The sequence below is a fragment of the Acomys minous genome (genome assembly GCF_964271855.1).
Source record: "Acomys minous genome assembly, chromosome: 2".
Classification (NCBI taxonomy): domain Eukaryota; kingdom Metazoa; phylum Chordata; class Mammalia; order Rodentia; family Muridae; genus Acomys; species Acomys minous.
Window position 1 is genome coordinate 32,711,187 of NC_140484.1, and position 20,883 is coordinate 32,732,069.

Genomic DNA, 20,883 nt, shown 5'->3' on the forward strand with positions numbered 1-20,883 from the left:
AGAAGATATTCAGCTTCAAACAGTTCCCTATTCTTGGTAATAGTTACCACCTAGAATTGATAAGCATTCTAGAAAGGACCTAGTGATGTCAAGTATCCCTGACGGCCTAGCTTCTGAGAAAGAAAGAAAGAAAGAAACAAAGAAAGAAACAAACAAACAAAGACACCCGAGAGCTAAAGTAAATCGCCACTCACCAGTCTCTCTCTGCTCTACAAGTGCAGTTACATATAGAAGTCAGCAGTTTGGACCATGCGGGGCACCATCCCCTCATACTCAGCTTGGGGCTGCCGGCAGTCATCAACCCTTCATCCCACTCATGGCCACTAGTGCTGGTGGTCCTTTGGCCTTTGTTCCTACTAAACTTCATGATGCTAGTATTCATCAGAATTGTGTCACCCAGAACACTTTCTCCTCTAGACTTCAGGTACCTGAAGCTATGGCTTTTTCTGTATCATTATCAAGATTACCAACTTAAACGTCACCTAGAGCAGTCTTCCCGGCTCTTCACCTCATTCTACTTTGACATTTGCCAGTCACATCATAGAGGTCATTTAACAGAACAATTTACCTAATTATGTTTTCATAAAAACCATATGCTTCTAGCTTTTTCATGAAAACATATTGGAAGACCCCAGCAAATGCTTTGCGAAGTACCATCTGGTAATAACCTATTTCTCTCTATATAACATAACAATCTATATATCTAGATTCTGGGGACAAAATAAAAAGTAAATTAGAAAGGGGAAATAGAGGAAACATCTGAGTTAGCCTGATTTGACTTTTCAGAAATTCTCTATTTTGTCTAAGCTTTGTTTGTTAAGACCTAGACAGGTATTACCTGGAATGTGGACTAGATGCACTATCAATGAATGCTTTTTTTGATCGGAGTACAGCATGTCACTGGAAAATATGTAGATCTGTCTGGTTTGTGGCTCTTGCTGGGGGAAGGTCTCTTCCTACTATCAAGGGCGTCTGTTTGGGGAAGTCACCTGCATAACCTGGGTCTATAGCAGAACATGAAGTGACTCTTGCCTAATCATGTAAATATTATTGCGGAGGTGAAAACATACCGAGGCTGTCAGTGTGAACCAGATGTAGAGAGTCCCAAGTCTTTTATGTAAGCAGCTAATTAGGCAGTATCTTCAAGTCTGGAGATTGGTCCCGCGGTGTTAATCAAGTGGAGCATCACCAGCTGCTGAAGGAACAGGCTGTTTCCGGAAGCATCCCCTACACCAGATAGGAGAGGGATGCAGCAGTGGGAGGGGTCTTCTGAGCTCCAATAGCTAAGGGCTCCTACAGATGAATTATGGGGAAGTGTTGAACAAGTGTTACAGCGATAGATCAAACACTGTTGAGCCAACGTTGACGGATTTTTTTTGGGGGGGGGCGCGGGGAGCTAAGCTTGGAAGCCATTTAGAGCTGAGTTAAACTCCTGAATCTTCCTTTGCTAGCTTTGGAAAATGTAAATGAACAGGGGAAGCCTTAGTTTCTTCAAAGTTAAAATCATGGTGACAAAGAAGCAACCCTGGTGAGGTTTCATAAAGGTGTGACACTTCACAGGCCAAACCGGGGGCAGGTAGGAGGCGGGGACCGTGGTGATGGTGATGACGGAGAGGGGTCTGGGGTTCTCTGTGCTGCTGACCTAGCCTCTGGGATCCTGGGTGTATGTTCACGTGTCTAGAGCTTGCTCTTCCCTTTTCCTGCAAAGGATGGCAAGTTCTGGCTGGTGCCTGCCGTCCTGACAGGGGAAGAGAATTGGAGAAATTAAAGCCTGATGAGACATGGAGGATCCACTGATGTGGGTGATGGTGTGGTCATTCCAGGCTCTCGTGGGCTGTTGACTTTTTCCGTTTTAACTTCTCTTTCTCCAAGGCTGGCTGGAGGCCACCCTAAGTCAGCTGCCTTCTCCTACCTTTGCCACATGTCTGGCTGGCTGTTGGTCATCACAGGTGGCAGCACCACATGGAGCATGTCTGTTCATGGCGGAGAGGCTCTTAGCAATGCATCAAAGGCACCTTGAAAGAAACAGTGGGTGTAGGAAGATAGGCCTGGCCTGTCTCGAACTATTAATGCTAGTTTCTTTCCTTTTATTCCTATTACAAACTAACACATTGACGATACAGAAAGCTTTCTGACAGCATGCCTTCCCACTTCTCTCCCTTCCCCTCCTCAATGCTAAGTTACTGATTGCCCTGATCATAACATCTTTGTTGTTGGACAGAGGTGATCAGAGTGAGATGTTTGCTCCTGGAGTGTCTATATATACACGCAGGCCATGTGGGGATCAGGAAGAATGGTTCCTAACTCATGCTTTTATTTTTACCTCCAGTTTTAAAATCCCAATATAGTTAGTCCCCGCTCTCCACACAGCTGTGGAGAATGTCCTGTTCATTGGCTAGATGACTCTGACATGAACTCTGGTGCCCCATATTTGACCACTTCCCCTAGATGGGGAGGCCTGGTGGCATTCAGAGAAAGAATAAGCAGGCTACCAAGATGAGACTTGATAACCTATGACCATAAAGTTGGGGAGGAGGTCCCCCTCAGTCATAGACCTAGGGGAGGGGAATAGGGTGAAAGCAGGAGGGAGGGAGGAATGGGAGGATACAAGTGATGGGATATCAATTGAGATGTAATTGGAATAAATTAATTTAATTAAAAAAATAAAAACCAAAATAAAATAAAATCCCAATATATATTTAATAACATGCAATCATAGGTCTGTAGGTAAAGAGTCACAGCTAAGATGGTAGCCTAGTAGCTACATTCCCTCCAACTCTCTGCCACCTCTAGCCCTGTGAGATGGCATCTGCATGTTTATATTTTGTATTCACACCCAACATTGGAATAATGAGGAAAATGAGGAGAGTTTCTCCTATTAAAACCTGGCTTCGTTCAAGAAGAGATTTTTTTCCTGAACCAACCCAAATCAAAAAAGTTGATAAAAAAACATTTTCACAGTCCAGATTCTTATTTTTCAGCTTGCGTTTTTCACACTGCTTTACTCACAGTGACTCGCACAGAGATTCAAACTCAGTGTCAGCCTGTGCTTGGCCGTTGATAGAGAGATGACTGCCTACAGCCAACTTGTAGTAGCTGAACTAACTGGAGTTTTGCTCATTCACTATCCCTGTTTCAGTGCCAACAGGGCTAGAAATAACAGTGACAATAAAGTAGCAATGATTTATAAGTTGTCATTGGCTTTTGATGGGGAGTCAAGGGCACGAGTCATTGTGAACTATTTGGAACACAGACTTTGTGTGGGGGTTGCTGCTGTCCCTTCCCTAGAGATGTGCACACTCTTACATACACACATGACTTGACTCGCTAGGCCACTTAGGGGGATATTTGGGATATGTACGTTTCTACAGGTGGAAACTGAGAAACTAACCATCCACTCCAATGGATGGTCACAACTCAGCAAGGCTCAGGAGAGGAGTAACTATAGATAGCAAGAGAATGTGGAAATCAATGAGTGACAGTAGAAGATAGAGAAAAGAGAGTGGCCTGGAAGTTTTAAGTGTAGATGCTGTAAGAACACTAAAGAGGAAATGTGGTGACCAGGAAAGAAGGAATCTCACAGGTGGCTGAAACTTGAGAAGTCTACCTCTCTGAAGAACGGAAGTTGGTTCTTCTCTAGACAGAGTGAAACAGGCTCACCATGTAGTAAGGAAATGGACCCCATCCCATTCGCTTCTGTAGAGTCATTGGCCATTCATTTGAAGCCCAAAGTGGTTCTTCAGAGGCCTTGGTAACCTGGGGATTTGAAGTCTGATAGAGACCATTCACGCAGGATGCCTGAGTCCTGTAAACAGCTGTCACACGCATGGTGAGGTATTGTGAGGAATTGTAGTGAAGTTCATCCTGGCAATTCACAGTGGTTCTTCATGGATGTGTAGGAAGTAAACTGGATGCTTGTGAATATACAAGATGCCAATGCCATGTACAAAAAAAAAACAAAAAAGTTATTAATACTATCTCCAAACCTACAAGCTTTCCTTGGTGAGGAAAGTCATAAATCATCCCAGCATCTTTAGCCTCTTGGTAACTGAAGAAGCAAAAAAAAAAAAAAAAAAAAAAAGGTTAAGAACAGCATCAGTGTATTTAAGCTAGATACTTTTTATCACTGAGGAAGCTGGTATCAGAAAGGACAGTATATTGGAAAATAAGTTCTTTTAAAAACTGAGAGTCATGGAAGCCACTCCCCATAAAAACCCTTGTGTTCTGAAAGAATGTAGTTATTTTATATAGCTCATTGTGAGTAACATACAACAGTTTTTGATGCTCCTAAGTTCTCAAGGGGTAAACAATTAAAGCAAGTTTAATATACTTTCCTCTGTCTAACCTAGAGTGAACCTAAAATAGAACTTTGTTGATATTAAGTAAAGAGTCACATATTAGATTTAAAATTTGGTGTCTAGAGACAGAACACCTCAGTCAGGACAATGGCTCCATCACATATCCGATGTGGGGAAAGCCACCTATGTATATTATATGGGCATCTGATTTCTAGAATAGTTTTAGGGTTTAAGTGAGGTAATATAATGTCAACCTTACTATATATATAATTTTAGTAATGGTGATAACATTAAATCACAGTTTAGAAAAAGATTATTTTATTTTTATTTAGTTTTGTTAATTTTTTTCTCCTACATAACATTTTTATTGATTTTCTGGGAGTTTCACATTAGGCACCCATAACAATCCCTTCCCTGCCACATCCCCACCAGAAGCTGTCAGTTGTAGAAAGCTACTCTTTGGCATCCCTGACACATTTTTAAAGAGTTCTCCTTGGTAGCTTCATGTCGAGGCTGCTACTCTTTTGGGCGGAGGTTTGGAGGAGGGGACAGGTTGTCACAGAAGCCTTCTATGTCCCTCCTTCTTAACTGTGCATCAGAAGTCTTCAATATCACAGCAAAAGTAGCCTACTTGCTCTTCATAGCTAGTGGGAGCACGATCATGGGATCTTGGACCCCCACACTGTTTCTGGTGACAGAATAAACAACAAATGCAACTCCCTGCTATAGTAGGACCATAGATCCAGATAAGACACTTGGAGGATGCTGGGACCATGGTCTTCAACATGGCCTCAGGTGGCAGCACAGGCCATCCATATCAATATGGCCTGTGGTGGCATCACACCTATGGACATCGATGTGGCTTTAGGTTATAGCATAGACCACAGACATCCTCATGGCCTTTGGTGATAACTCAGGCCATGCACATCAACACAGAATGCCCCCCCAACCCCTGCCGTTGCCATAGGGCCAGGGACCCAGACATGGCCCTCTGTAGCAGCAAGGACCCTACATTACCGTGGAATTAGAATGTATTGTAGGCCACTCATCAATATGGCCCCTGAAGCAGCATGGCCTATGGGCATCGACATGGCTTTAGACTGCAGCCCGACTATGCTCATTTGCATGGCTCTTATGGTAACATGTGCCATAGATATTATCCCAGCTTCCAGCAGGGACCCTGTCTTTTCTACCATGCACTTACCCACCAGTTTTGTTTATTTTTATTTTCACTTTTTAAAAAATTAAACAATAATTACATCATTTCTCCCCATTTTATTCTTTTTCTTCTAACTCCTCCCATGTCTTCCACCCATCTCTCAAATCCCTGGCCTCTTTTTGTTTTATTGTTGACACCTAAATTCATAAACACAACTTTCTGGGTCCTTTTAGTCTGTTTGTACGCATGTGAGTTCCAAGCTGAGCACTTGGTATTAGATAAGCCATCTGGGACTGTACCTAGGGAAGACTACTTCTCCTGTTCTCAGCATTCTTGAGTTGCCTGTGGTTCTTTGGCTCTGGGTGGGGACCGTGAGATTTCCCACTTCCAATGTTATCACGTTCATTGGTATTGTCCTTGTTCCGATCTTGCTCAGACAACTGTGCTGTTGAGCTCTCACGCGTGAAGCTTCCATGTCATTTATAGTAGACACAATCTCATAGCAGATTTCCTGGTCCTTAGGCTCCTACGGTCTTTCTACCCACTTTCTATAATGTCTTGTGAGCCTTTTGTGCAGGAATTGTGTTGTAGACCTGTCCTTTGGGCTGGTCACTCTATGATCAGTAGATTTCTGCATTTTGACCAGACTTGATTGTAGTTTTCTGTAGTGATCTCTGTCCATATTAAAAAGAAGGAAAAAAAATGGTTTCCCATTCTTATTCCAGTAACATCTTCAGAAGTGATTCTGCACCACCCTACCCCGACCTGGGAAGATGAAGAATGTCTCTGTTTTCAAGAAAATTCCTTCAGAAGTTCTGGCCAGAAATGGTGAGGAATAATCCTCTATTATATCTCATTGAATAGAAAGAATGAGCTACATAAAAGAGAGGGAAGGAGTTGACTGGCAACACCCAGGATCTACTGTGTGTGCCGCTGTGGAGGATGCTGTTAAGACAGAAGACACTGATAGCTATGATTCTTAAAAAGAGATTTGCTACAGTCTGAGAAACATCATTTGGGACGTGGCTTCTGCAGCCGTTGGCTCAGTGAATAATTTCTGGGAATGAGAGCTTAGCTGCCATTGTTTAGTGCATCTTACAGCTGGGCGCCTTTTATTGTACCTTGGAAGAAAGATAGAAATGACAAGTGTGAAGATTGGCTCCTCTCTGCTGAATGGTGTATAGACATTAAAGCCTGCATCCTGCAACATCTTGTAATCACTGCATTGTTACATATCATCACAGGACCCTGTTCTTCAAGAAAGCGTAGCCCTGCTCATTATGCACCTCTTTAGAAGACAAGAAGATTTGTGCTCTAGGCGGAAGCTCTGTCTCCCACCAGTCAATACAGACAGAGAAATACCTCCAGTGGGGAAATGGGCAGAAGATTTGGAGGGAGTAAACTGTGAAGAAGAGGAGACTCTGGAAGTTGGGAAGAATAGGAAGAGATGCTTATATTAATTATTGACAGAAAAAATACAGAATAAGTTAATTCTGAGCAATTAGTGTGTGTGTGTGTGTGTGTGTGTGTGTGTGTGTGTGTGTGTGTGTGTGTGTTAGGCAAGCAAAGTTAAGAAGCTGGAACAGATCTTGGCTCATGGGAACTCTCATCTACTGCTGATGGTATGGAAACTGGGATGGTCACACGAGAGGCAGTAGAAAATTCGATCTACTTCTTCTCTCTGCTATAGCAAGCCAAAGCCACTTCTGAGCATCCATTTCACAAAAGAATCATCAAAAACCCCATATGAGTCAGATAAGGAGGTATCCCAGCTTGTTCGGGACAGTTAGACTACCCAGCTCCTGTCTTGGTGTAATTACTAATTATGCCCCTCTGAGGCTACTTGTAGTATTTTCTCATCTTCTCATTGCCGTAAACAAATGGCTGACAAGAAGCAACTTAAGGGGAGAAGGAGTTATTCTGGGGAACATTAAAAGGGGGTGTAGCTTGTCAGTGGCAAAGGCATGGCAGCAGGAGTGGGGGCAGCTGGTCATATTGCATTGGCTCACAGTCTGGAGGTGCAGCCTGTCATGGTGGGGAAGGCATGGTGGCAGGCATGTGAAGTGACTGGTCACATTGAATTCACAGTTAGGAGGCAGGGCAGGGAGCAGACAAGAAGTGGTAATGGGCAAATCCTCAAGACCCACCTTCACTGATCCACTCCTTCTATATATGAATGCATATGTGTATTCTCAGAGACATCCAAACACACACACACGCTATAATAATAATAATAATAATAATAATAATAATAATAATAATAATAATAATAATAAATAATAATAATAAGTCCAAAGTTATTTCTGACATTCAATGTAATCTTTACAGGGAATGCCTGTAAAATTTTTTGTAATATTAAAAGTTGCATACTTCTAATATAAAATGACACAGAGTAAATATTTCCATTCCAAAAAGAGTTAATAGGAGCATACCTAAAAAATATTTAGAGCAAAGCAAGAACCAAACCCAACAAGCCAGACCACAAATTCTGTCGCTATGATTACAGCATTTGAGAACTCATGATGACAGTCACCTGGGCTCTGTTGGCCTTGGTTAGCCTGCTCCCCAGCTCTTCCACCTACAGCGCACAGGTGTATCTCTCTGGCCAGGAACACCCCACACCTGCTGCTTACTTTGGAAAATGAGCTACTGTCCTGACATCACCATCACTGTGGAATCTCCACTGTAACTTAGACTTCACAGCCTTACAAAAAAGAGCTCCCAGGGCCTGGTTTCAGTGGTCTTCTGGAACCTTGTCGGGAGCCGCCATTGCTCCCTCGGTGCTGCATCTAACATGCCTGTAAAACCAATACTGTGCGGATGCTGATGCAAAGTTCTACAACCAGCTTGTGATACAGTCTGGTCCCTTCGGGTCAAAGTGAAAGCTGCAGGGGATGGCCTCTGCCTGTCTGGGTGGAGGAATGTGACAAAGCATTTCCGGTGGGCAGTTTAGTTGGATCAGGCATCTCCTTCGGCAACATTATCATCAGTTCAGGGTCTCTGCTTTCAAATAAATTAGCATTTCCACAGGTTGGAACCATCAGTGGGGTGGGACCTTGCCCTTGGGACACCTTTCCTGTGGCCCCAGTGCAGAGCACCAGCCCTCCTCTTTAAAGGGCTTATCTTTTTAGCTGCTCTTTCTCCCTCGTTATCAGCGATTTTGCAGTCACTCACTTACTCTCTTCAACAATCTAACATTTTCCGCATCTTCCAGCTGCGTTTGCTACTGTCTCCCACTGTAGAGCTTGATGAAGAGCAATGAGCAGTAACCAGGGCCCAGTCTGAATGCTGTCCTGATGTGCGACTTCCTCTGCTGGGTATTACTTTTGAATTCAGCCACAAGTTCCCAGAGTCAGGCTCTTCCCCCCCACCCCACCAAGTGTGTGTGTGTGTGTGTGTGTGTGTGTGTAAACATATGTGCGGTCAGAGGACAACTTTATGGAGTTGGTTCTTTTCTTCCACCTTTACATGGGTTCTGGGGGTTGAAGCTCACATCACTAGGCTCTCAGAGCAGCCACTTTACTTGCTGAGTTATCTTCATAGCCTTCACGTTCACAGTCTTTTCCAGAATATAATACAAATGGCCTTCTAGCTCAGTTCCCAGTTGAGTCGCTGGTCTGCTTTAATATAATAAGAGCCGGGCCTTCGCTGTCTTACATGTCTCTCTGCGTTATTGTCCTCAGATTCCCACCAGCATTGCCCAGTAAGCTCTGTTTACAGCAGTCTAAGGCTTCTGTACCTCCGAAGTCTTCCGCATTCCTTTTGAAAACCCATCCTAAAGGTGCACAAGCCGCACCAATTTTCTGTACCACCCACTGTTCTCACTATTGTGACCAAATCCCAACCAGAGACTTGGGGAGGAAGAGTTTATTTTGGCCTACGGTTTAAGAATGCAGGCCATCCTGCTAGGGAAGGCATCACAGTAGGCACAGGAGGTCGCTGGTCCATACGAAGCACAGTAGACAGGAAATGGAGCTAGACTCACCTCCCAAGACCGGCAGTGAGGTTCCACCTCCTGAAGTTTCCACGACCTTCCAAACAGCGCCACCAGCTGGTGACTGAGTGCTCAAGCACAGGAGCTCCGGGGTACGTTTCCCACGCAAACCACAGCAGTGGTCTTCACAGCACATTTGTGATGGTGGGAAGTGGAAAGACAAAATTAGCTTAGGTTCCTGCTATTTAGCACAGAGAAGCAACAGACTAAACGTGCCTTTAGCAAAACACTTGCATGTCGAAAGCAGCGCTGGGTGGAAAAGAAACAGAGTGGGCTTATTATACAAGTTACGTTCTCTTGGAGTTAAGGCCTGAGCAAAACCATGCATTCTACAAAACACAAAGGAGCCAGAGGATGCGGTCAGAATGGTTACCTTGTAGCAGGGGGCAGTGAGCAGGACACATGGGACGGAATGGGAGGGGGTCTTGGCTGGACCATGGAGAAGTGTGATGGATTCATCCTTAGGATCTGGATTTAAAAAAAAAAAAAACAAGATTTCTTTCAAAATGCATGGAACTGTGGATTTTTTTATAAAGTACTCAAAAGAGTTATTCAAATGAGAGCATTCTTGGGAAAGCGGTATTTATTTATTCCCTCCCACCTCTTTGAGGTTCTATAAAGTGCTTGAGGCTGCTTAAATCAGAATCTGGAATTGGACAAAATCAATGTTAAAATATTTAGACAAAGAAGCAGAACCACATGCACACGGAACTCTGGCATCGAAGGCAAGAGCAGCGTGAAGCTAACATCTGAAACTCACACCAGATGGGTCTGTAGACGCGCCAGAGATGGGTTTCAGATTTGGCAGAGAACTGGCCAGCAGGCGATACACAAAAAGAGATGCCCTCACATGCAGGATCTGTGTTGTCAAAAGGAAGAGCCACCTGCAAACTAGCAAATCTTACAAAGCAGTGCCCGTTTCCCATGCCGAAGCCAGAGAGGGTTGTCTCTGAGTAAGAAGGGCAGTGTGTGTAGGGATACTGACCCAGAAAACTCATTTCTGCTGCAAGATTCATTCCAAAGCCATGTCAAGAAGCAGAATGTTTATTTACTCCAATGGAGTTTAGGTGTCTTGATTGCCACAGGACAGCTAGATTTCAGCTTCGGATCACCCCAGGACATGTTCCTTGGTGTCCATAGCCCAGTAGTCTTACAGAAACATGGGCTCTGTCACCGAGTCATGAATCACAAGGGCCAGAGACACCCTGGTCGTTACAGCTCTAGCTAGTCAGAAAAGGAGAAGAAGGGTTCTTTCTCTGGATTCCAGGAGAGCCACTGTCTCTAGGCCCCAGAGGAGCAGGTGAGAGATAAAGAGACTTCTTCTATCTCTTTCTGACTTCGTCGACTAAAAGCCAAACAATGATTCTGGTGGATTCCATAGACAGCAATCCTGCTGTGTGGGGACGGAACTCTCGGTTCACTGGAAGGGATGTGCAAAAGGGGCCCACCCTGAGAAATGATCTTCAGGTGCATACTTGGGGTATAGCAGAGAGAGAGAGAGAGAGAGAGAGAGAGAGAGAGAGAGAGAGAGAGAGAGACAGACAGACAGACAGACAGACAGACAGACAGACAGACAGACACAAAGAAAGAATCTGTAGCACTCTGGCTTACTGTAGGTTTGGGACCAATACATTTCATCAAGCTATTTTGAAGCCTGGTATAAATAACCCCAAAGCATATCCAATTATACTTGGTTTTGTATTCACCAAGCAACCCCTGCTTATTAATTCACTTTCCAAGAGCCTGAGTAAGGGAAGTGTGGTAGATGAATGCCAAAGCAGCTGTAATTATCCCCTCCCTGTAGCCAGGCCTCATGCAGTGTGACTTTGCTATTGCTCCCTCAGGGCACACAGCCCAATTCCTCACCTCTCCCTGAGCTGGCCTCCTGTTATATGTTGTGGTCTGTGGAAGCTGCTGGAAGGGTGAGTGTGCCAGTGAGTGTTGAGCAAAGGTCTCAGGAGGCCCTGCATGTGCCTCTTGCATTCACTGAGCCATATAGAACCACCGTGGCGTGACACGGGCTGGGGGGTGACGAGAAAGAGGCCTATTTGCGCTGGCAAGCTGCCAGACAGAAGGCCATATGATTTTTTTTCCCCCAAAATACTCCCACATTTCCAGTTTACCTATGAGGAGAAGGACCTAGAAGAGGCATTAGAAGATGCCAAGAAGAAGAAGTGGAAACTATCGGAAAAGGAATGCTAATTTCTCCCATATGATCACCCCACCTGTGTTTGTGAGTTTGAAGTGTCAGTTCAGTAAGCAGGGAATCACCCAGGAAGAGGGTCACACTTGAGGGATTGTGTAAAGCAGGTCGGCTGGGCGTGTCTGTAGGGGATTTTTCTTGATTGTTAATTGATATAGAAAGATGCAGCCCACTGTGGGTAATACCATTTTCCATGCCAGGTGTTCCCCTGAGTGTTTAAGAGTGAAGAAAGCTAGATGAGAGAAGTCAAGCAGGCAGGTGATCAGCATGCATCTGTTTCCTCTCTGCCCTCCACTGTGACTGTGCTGTGACTAGAGGCTCAAGTGCCTGTCTCTGGGTTGGAGAGATGGCTTAGTGGTTACCAGCACTGATTCCTCTTCCCAAGGACCTGGGTTCAATTCCCAGCACCCATACATGGCAGCTTACAACTATCTATAACTAAGCTTCTAGAGGTCCAACACTCTTGTAGCCTATGCAAGCATTGGACACCCACATGGTGGACATACATACACACAGGCAAAACACTCACACATATAAAATAAAACAAGCCTTTGCTGGGTGGTGATGATGCACCTTTACTACCAGCACTCAGCAGGCAGAGGCAAGTGGATCTCTCAGCTTGAGGCCAGCCTGGTCTACAGAGCAACTTCCAGGACAGCCAGGACTACACAGAGAAACTCTGTCCCCAAAAAAATATATTCCTGCCTCGACTTCCCTTGGTGAAGGACTATGAATTGTAAGGTTAATAAACCCTTTCCTCCCTTGTGTTGCTTTTGCTTAGGATGTTTATCACAGCTATAGAAATAAAACTATAACAATGTCATATGTACTTATATGCATATATGTACATACATACATATGTGTGTATACATATATAATCAAATATACATTATGTATCAATTAACATTTTTAAAGAATGTATTAAATTCTTAGAATGTAGGTCACTCCCACATTTCCGGCTAGCTCCAGTGACAGTGACAAAGGCTTGTTTTTTTCTTAGACTGTCTACACCCCCAGATTCTCTCTGCACCTGCTGCCATGGCAGCCACGACAGCTTCTCACTGAGCTGCATCTCTCTGCCCGGCTGGAGCTCATCCCCTCTCCTCTGGGAAATGACAGGGAGCTGTGCACAAAGTACCTGTCAAGAGAGAAGCTGGGAAAACCAACTCTTAATTGGATTCTGTAGTGGTTTCCCTGGCCAGATCTGACCCCCTGGCATTTTCATTTTCCCGAATCTTGTTGTGAGCTTTATTGTGGGGAGTTCGGCAGGGCTGGTGCCTCTTTCCCAGCGAGTCCCTGGTTTCTGGTAGGCTGCTGCTAAGCCTCATTATTGCCCCTGCTGTGGGGCTGGCAGATCTTTTTGATAGCGGAATAGAAGCCCTTGGGACTCACTAAGGACACCTGGGGAGGTTCAACAGGTGGGTTGCTGCCTCGGAGATACCACGGAGAAAATGCATCCGTTTGTGTCCAGTAAGGCATGAATGATTTCTTTCCTTTTGAAGCCACCGAAGGAGCCAGGCTGGCATTCTTAGGCACACCATACAACACGATGAGCAGTTAGGGTTCAGCTTAGAAAATGTCTAGGAACTTTGGGAATATTTTGTGAAATTAAAATTTTATTCACGCTCATTTTCCTGTTAAGAAATTAAAGAGTCAGGCCATTATGGCGGGGCGATTCCTGGCACGGGAATGTGGAGCCTGGATTTGAGGCTCACTTGGGGAACGTCCTGACTCTGCAGAGCTAGCTGTGTGCCTCTAGGCAAGATACATGCACAGCTTTTCTGAGACTATGTGGAGTGAGAATGGTATTAAATTTGTCAGGAGGATTAAGTAATTTAAATGTGTATAATACCTAGCATGGTGCTTAGAGCATATACACACTTGATAAATGTGAGATTGATTTCCCCTGTCTTTTCACCCTTTCTGACTTGATTTTATTGCTCTTGTTCATTTACTTGTTTTCTTGTTCATTCTATCTCTTGGGTGTGTGCGGGTGTACTTACACCACTTGCACACATTTGCACATATGCACACATACACGTGCACAAACACATATCATGCTACTCTGTAAAATGGTGGGTGGGTTTTGGGGGAGCAAGATGACATTTATATGACAGTCTTTAATACACACACACACACACACACACACACACACACACACACACATGCACCTAATAATCTCACATAATTCTATACTAAAACTATGACTCAAATCTTAAAATTTTACAAAGTTATAGTCATAGCAAGACTGATTGTTGCTTCAAGAAATGATCCTTCTGATCATTTCTTATTTGCCTTATTTTTTTCCAAGCATCTTCTTTTCCCTTTAAACTATGCCACCTGCAACTCTTTTATTAATGCTTCTGTAGAGTCAGTAAGTTCTCATTACTAGATCAATTTTAATTCCCCTGTGGGCACACAATGAATCACTTTTTCTACAAAGTTTGTCAAGTAAGCTCATTTCTTTACCCAGACAACCAAGCTTCTAAGAGAAGCTTCACTCTGGACCATAACCCATCCTCAGTGTTCATGAATCTGTTATGGTATTGCATGGTAGTAGCTACATTGGTCCTTCATCACATGGGTAATGAGATGGTCAAAAGTGAGTACACGGTGAACACAGTCATGGATGCATTCGAAGCGAGGGGGAAAGGAACCCTTGTTTTTCGAGGGTCACCTGCTCATCCCAACTCCAGGGTCCTCCATGGTACTCTGTGGCAAGAATGGTACGAGGAAGCATTTTAAGATGGAGTTTTCTGAGTAAGAAATTGAAGCCCAAGATCGCAGATATCTTGCTTGTAGACAAAGAATGTCAAAGGAAACTTGGCTCTAAAACACATGTTCATTTTTTTTTCTGTCCCCAACAGCCTCAAAGGCAGAGGTCATAGCCTTTGGCTATGCACTGAAATCATTTGGACTGTTATCAAAAGTAGCCATGCCTAATACACTGCTGAAAAGGAGTAAAGCTAGAGACGCCCCATTACCTGCTTTCAAAAGCTGCTATAAGGGTTCCTTTTTGCAATGTATTCCATCCTTAAGAGAGTAGCATCAAAGGTCAGCAGAACAGAGAGGGCAGAAATGGACAATTACAAATTGAAAATACATTTAACAGATCACTGTAAGACTGGGATGACAGCTCAATGGCAAAGTGCTTGATGACCTGAGCGTGAGCCCCCAGGGCACATGTAAAAAAAAAAAAAAGCCAAGTGTTGGTGGTTCACTTGTATTGAGAGCACTGGGGAGAGAGATTCCAGAGTTCATTGACCAGACAATCTACCATATTCACGGAACACAGGCCAGCAAAAGACACAATCTCAAAGACACAGAGAAAAGCAAGCTAAATGGCATATGAGAAGAAACAGTACACACACACACACACACACACACACACACACACACACAGAGAGAGAGAGAGAGAGAGAGAGAGAATAAATTTTTTGCAAAAAGGCTGTTTGTTGTATGATTCCACTATATGGTATTCTAGAAAAAGAAAACCATTAAGGACAGTGGTTTCAGGGGCTCAGGAAGCAGTGAAGAGGGGATGAATGAAGCATTGGCAACTGTTTAATAAAGTGAACCTATTCCATATTATATAAAACACTATATTATATATTATATAAAATACTATATTATGTTCTGTAATATATTATATAAAATAATATATAAATATATAACATTACATTATATATTATGTTATGCTATTCTGTATTATATGTTCCTTAATTATACACTATTATATATTTTAAAGGTATATATAAACTCAATAACACAATGAATAAACCATATTGTATACTAATTAAATCAATCATGCAGGAGTTTTGGGATGGAATATGGTACTGTGACATCTTTAGTTTACTGGTAAAGTTGGAAACAACCTCACTGAAAGGTATGCAGACCAAAGGGGGCTAACCTAAGTAAGTATGGAAATAATTGATATCTATAAGGCAAAAATTATATATATCATGCTATAGTTGACAACATTTCTCATGATAGTTCATATTAGGAATTCCATACAGCTACACATGCATGCTAGAATTAAACATCTATAGGCATGAACAGTCAAAGGAGCCAGGTGTCTCATGTTGCCATGGAATGCTACAGATGAGTAAAGGAAGGACTCTGGAATCATCCATGTGGTATGATTTAGAGTTTCAATATAAATTTTTTTCACTGCATATAGACACAACTACTATGTAGATTGCTATTTCCAATGTCATTCCTTAAGAAAAGGAACATGACTTGGATAAATGACTGGTTCTAGGCCTAAGGTGGGACATAGCAAAGATGAGACTGAAATGTAGGCATAAGGTTATTGTGTAATTCAAATGCTGGTTTTTGTACCCCCCATGTCTGGTTGCAACCTTATTCTGAGAATCTCCTATCTCAGAGTCATGTAAACGATGCTCCCTGATTGTACCGTACTATGCCAATAAAGTAGATTACAGCCAGTTGCTCAGCAGAGGAGAGAATAGGGCTGGACTTCCTGCCATCCAGGGGAAGAGGAGTTAGAGAAGGAAGAATGGGAGTCAGCCAGGAGATGTCAGGAGAGAGGATCTATAACAGGAAAGACAGCCACAAAGTGCAAGTATCTCTGAGATTTATACTGAGAGGAAGCCAGATTAACTTAGAAGGTTTAGAATAGAGTAATAACTGCTCGGTTATTGTGCTGTGAAGTTAGTTTAACAAATAATACAATAGAGTCTCAATTATTTGGTGATTGCCAGGTTAAAAGAAAAAGTGAGACACAAACACAATTTTATAAAAATAGCTTTAACACTGGAAAGAAGAAATGATCATTAAACATAGGCATCATTATATGCACATGGATGGGGATATGCCAAATTAGCCAAAGTTAACTAAATTAACTCCCAGTTGTTTGGAGTGGGGCAATTGAATAACAAAAGAAATAAATGCCTAATGGATTGAAATCCAACGTTTAAAATAAATACACATATGACTATGCCAAAAGAAGTAAGTAACTAAATAAATAATTTTCTTTGTCAAAGAATTTTGTGCTATGTGTACAGATAGTCTATTCTCAGGAATTTTAGGAATTAGACACAATTCCCTGTTGCTTAAGTGTTGAGCCCAGTCCTTTCCTTCCAAAAAGGATAGTTTGGAAAAGGAGTACCAAAGCACACATCCTGAAGAAAATATCAACAGACTCCAAGTGAGGAGCATTTTCTAAAATATCTTACAAGTACTCCTCCAAAACAAAAACTAACAACAGCAACAAACCAGGGTTGTAAAAAACAAGGCAACTGAGAAAACAGACAAGCCCAGAGGAACTGTCCAGAATGGTCAAGATATGGTACATCATGCAACATGCCTGTTCTCGGGGAGAACACCAAGGACATAATTATGTGTACTTCTTGATCTCATCATACAAGACCAGCACAAAGGCACTGCTCATGCCTCTGAGAACATTGGACCACTTGCTCTAGAAAAAAAGCCTTGCCTCCTTCATCGCAAGGGGAATAGGGTGGCAGAGGGAGGGAGGGAGGGAGGGCAAATGGGAAGATACAAGTGAAGGATAACAATCTGGATGTAATCTGAATAAATTATTGGAAAAAAACCAAGGCATATTTCAACAACTATTACCATCAAAAGCAGCCCAAAGAGACATGATGCTGTGCATGCCGTGGGGGTATCCTAGATAAGAACCTGGCAAAGAAAGATGAATGCTGGGTAAAACCTAAGGAGAGAAGCTTGTATCAGCAATATGTATCGTTGATTAAAGCTCAAGCTCAGTGGCAGAACGTTTGGCTCGTATTTGAGATTCCCTAGTTTCAAACCCAGAGAGGCAATAGAGAAGGGAAGAGGAGGAAGAGGAGGAGGAAAAGGAGGAGGAGGAGGAAGAGGAGGAGGAAGAGGAAGAGAGGCAATGAAAACACTGACTTACTAATAAGAAATATAATAATATAACATATTAATAACAACAGAAGTTGAGTGTGATGCATATGGACATTCTATGTCATTTTTCAACTTATCTACAGACTTAATATTACTCTCAGATAAAATGTTATTTGAAATATCCAAATACCTCAGCATCACCCGCAAGCTTCTGATTTAGTTAGTCTGGATCATGACCTCAACTTCATGACCTTCAAGCACTCCCAAGGTAATTCTAATTCGTAAGCAGCCATCCACCACTGCTGTGTGCGAGGTGTTTGTCTACAAACAGGCTGCTCTTTCTTCCTCCCCTACCCCCTTAATTATAATAAATATTCTGGCCTGGTAGAGTAGTCTGGCTTAATAATTTTGGATGTTTGCATGCAGCAGTTCTTTAAGGTCAAGGGTAGTGAGATGGACCTTAGAGCGTGCTATTACCTGTTAAATTAAAACTCCTATCCAGAAACGTAAAATAGCATACAGAGTTTAGGTAAATAGACAGTGAAGGCCAGATTGTGTGAAATGTTGGGTTGAATCTGTATGTGGTAGGAATACCTTTCCCTCCTTTGCATCTGACCGTGTGTGTTAGAGGTGAGACACCCCAAGACATAGAGGGTTAGGCCTTAATTAAGAATTATTTGCTGGGGGTTGATTGTGAAAAAAAAATGTTGCCGTGTTAAACAAATGACCTGTGGCAAAATCACTTCCAGGCTCAGGAACCACAGAACTGAAGCCATTCTGTTTGTCTCCTGTAAGGGTGCAGGACAGCTGACAGCTGGGGCTCTAGGAAGCTTCTTCATACCCTGTTATGGAGATGGGACTTCAGCAAGCAGAGAGGGAGAGATTGCAGCAGCCTGGCATGAGCTTGGGTGAAGAGAGAAGGCCGAGAGGTAAAGGAGCCCCGCACCCCCCTCACTGACAATCTGGAAATGAGGAGACTACGTTCCCACACTCACATTCCTTGCTGAAAATCCTCAAAGGCCAGTAGATCGATCACCTTAGCCACATCAAGGTATGCAAAAGTTTAGTTTCCCCCATTTTTCTTTTTCATATAATCAGTAAGAATTCTTGCATTTTCTAGAAATATTTAACTTGTCAGAAAGCATTTTCTGGTTATATCTTATACAATGCTAAACACTGAGGAGGTATTTTAAATCATGGCCTTTATTCATTTATCCAACCCACTATTTAATTGTGTCTCGTGTACCAGACAGCTGGTAGATACTAGAAATATAATAAATAAAAATAATTGTAACACAAAAGCAAAATCTAAGTGAGATTTGGCTTCTTTCTTAAGTTGCCAGCCATCTAAGAGTTTGCTATTTGGTCCAGGTGTTACCAATGTCTGGGGAATCACTTGGTCATAGATACTGGGAGGCCTGGGAAAAGACCAGCTTCGACACTACAGAGAAAACTGAGTCAGAGCATAGATGGACAACTGGATGGTCACCCAATAGCCTTTCTTTGAGGGCAACTTTCCAGGATGGAACTGATTATTGCCTACAGTGGCTTCCACTGATAGTGGCAGCTAAGGCACAAGGTAGCTTCCTGGCGGGGGCTTTACACCTATTATGGTAAACATGGGCTAGAGATGTTGGCTCTAGTGTGGGCTTTCCACTGGTAGTGGCAAAGCGTCTAAAAAAGAAAGGAAAGAAGGAAAGAAAAGACCACACACACACACACACACACACACACACACACACACACACACATGCACATACACACATGCACACACATGCACACACACACACACACACACACACACACACACACACACTTAACACACTTCATGATGAAATAAGACAGACTCCAGCAGGTAGGTTCCAACAAGCTTCTTATATAAGCTTCTCTTACTTTACATGTTCATCATACATATATACATACATACATATATACACACAGACATACACACACATTCACACATTGGGTAGATGGAAATGGATTCCAAAAACCTCACATACATACATATACTAATACACACATCTTGGTGGATGGAACAAACTCTGAAGAGTGAGTTCCAACTCAACTTGCTATTAAACATATACATATATGTACAACATATACATATATGTAAGATATTATATTTTATATATACATATATGTATATGCATATATACATACCTACATATATGCTGCTTCTCAACACCAGCTCCAGGAAAGGCAAAGGGGAGAGAAGAGAAGTGGATCCACTGTAGGGAGAACTGAGCAGGTGGTGAACAGCTGGTTAATGAAAATCAACCATTGCTTGAACATCTAGCTAGAGGAACTAATTGTTGAGGAGAGGTTGAGGAATGGAGGAAAAAGAAATACTCGGAGACGCAGGCATATGTGGTACAAGCTGAAGGTCTCAAAGCCCAGGAGAACTTTTTCCTCTCTCTGTCTCCTTTCCTGTCTCTGTCTTGCTTGCTGTCTGTCTGGCTAAATATCTTTCGTTTGTTGATACCCATCTTTCTATCTCCTTGTTTGTTGATACCCATCCTCCTATCTCCTTGCTTGGTGATACCCATCCTTCTATCTCCTTTTTTGTTGATACCCATCCTCCTATCTCCTTGCTTGGTGATACCCATCCTTCTATCTCCTTGCTTGCTGTTGCCCATCTTTCTAATTTTCTTGCTGATGTCACCCATCTACCTATCTCTCTTGCTGTTCCCCATCTATCCATCCCTTTTGCTGTTCCCATCTCACTCTGGCACACTCTCTCATGTCTGTTACTTGCTTGTCCCCTCTCCTTGGGCTAACTCCAGTATTTTACTGAAATAAAGTTCAATTTTTTTTCATTACAAATTACACTATGATTTTTCCCAATCTTTACAATCACTAGGGCAACCAAAAATCAACAGAGTAACAAGGAAATACAAAAAGTTCTGTAACCTACAACAAAGCATACAACAACAACAACAAAATCAATCAATTTTCAAGCAATTGTCAGAAGAATGTGATCAATATTTTTTAAACAATACATAGGAACGTTTAATCAGAAATTTTCCTGGCTAAAGCCAGTGTGTTTACAAGATGGTCATGGCAACATAGCTTGAGTTAGATATTCTTTAAAGAAAAAACTTGACCTACTTCCAGTCGCAGACCGACCAACAGGTGTGCTTTCCAAGCCTAGGCTAACTGCCAAGTGATCCTTTATTGTAAAATATATGCAAAGCATGGCATTCCAAGCCTACCTTCTATTGCTCTCAAAGCAGATTCTAAGGAAATGTTTCTACAGGTAACAGTATCTAGCCAGGTACTGTTATGTCAAGGTCTTACCTTCTTTCATGTAGCATCTGCTTGGGTGCTCAGAGTCACAGACAAAGCTTCTGTCATTGTCTCAAGCCTCTGGCCAGAT

At 42.7% G+C, this 20,883-nt stretch overlaps 2 long non-coding RNA genes across 3 annotated transcripts in view; one reads left to right on the forward strand and one right to left on the reverse strand.

Moving 5' to 3' along the window:
* Positions 1–20,883, forward strand: part of LOC311608119 — a 176,152-nt gene that overhangs the window by 72,454 nt on the left and 82,815 nt on the right. For both annotated transcript variants that reach the window (XR_014782839.1, XR_014782840.1), the window contains 2 exons: positions 6,183–6,285; positions 18,303–18,558. This is a non-coding gene — a long non-coding RNA (uncharacterized lncRNA). The remainder of the gene's footprint in view (positions 1–6,182; positions 6,286–18,302; positions 18,559–20,883) is intronic.
* LOC311608129 lies at positions 1,644–19,735 on the reverse strand. Its single transcript, XR_014782855.1, has 4 exons — positions 19,668–19,735; positions 9,825–9,919; positions 1,913–2,015; positions 1,644–1,738 (listed from the first exon to the last, which is right to left on the reverse strand). It is a non-coding gene; the product is annotated as an uncharacterized lncRNA (long non-coding RNA).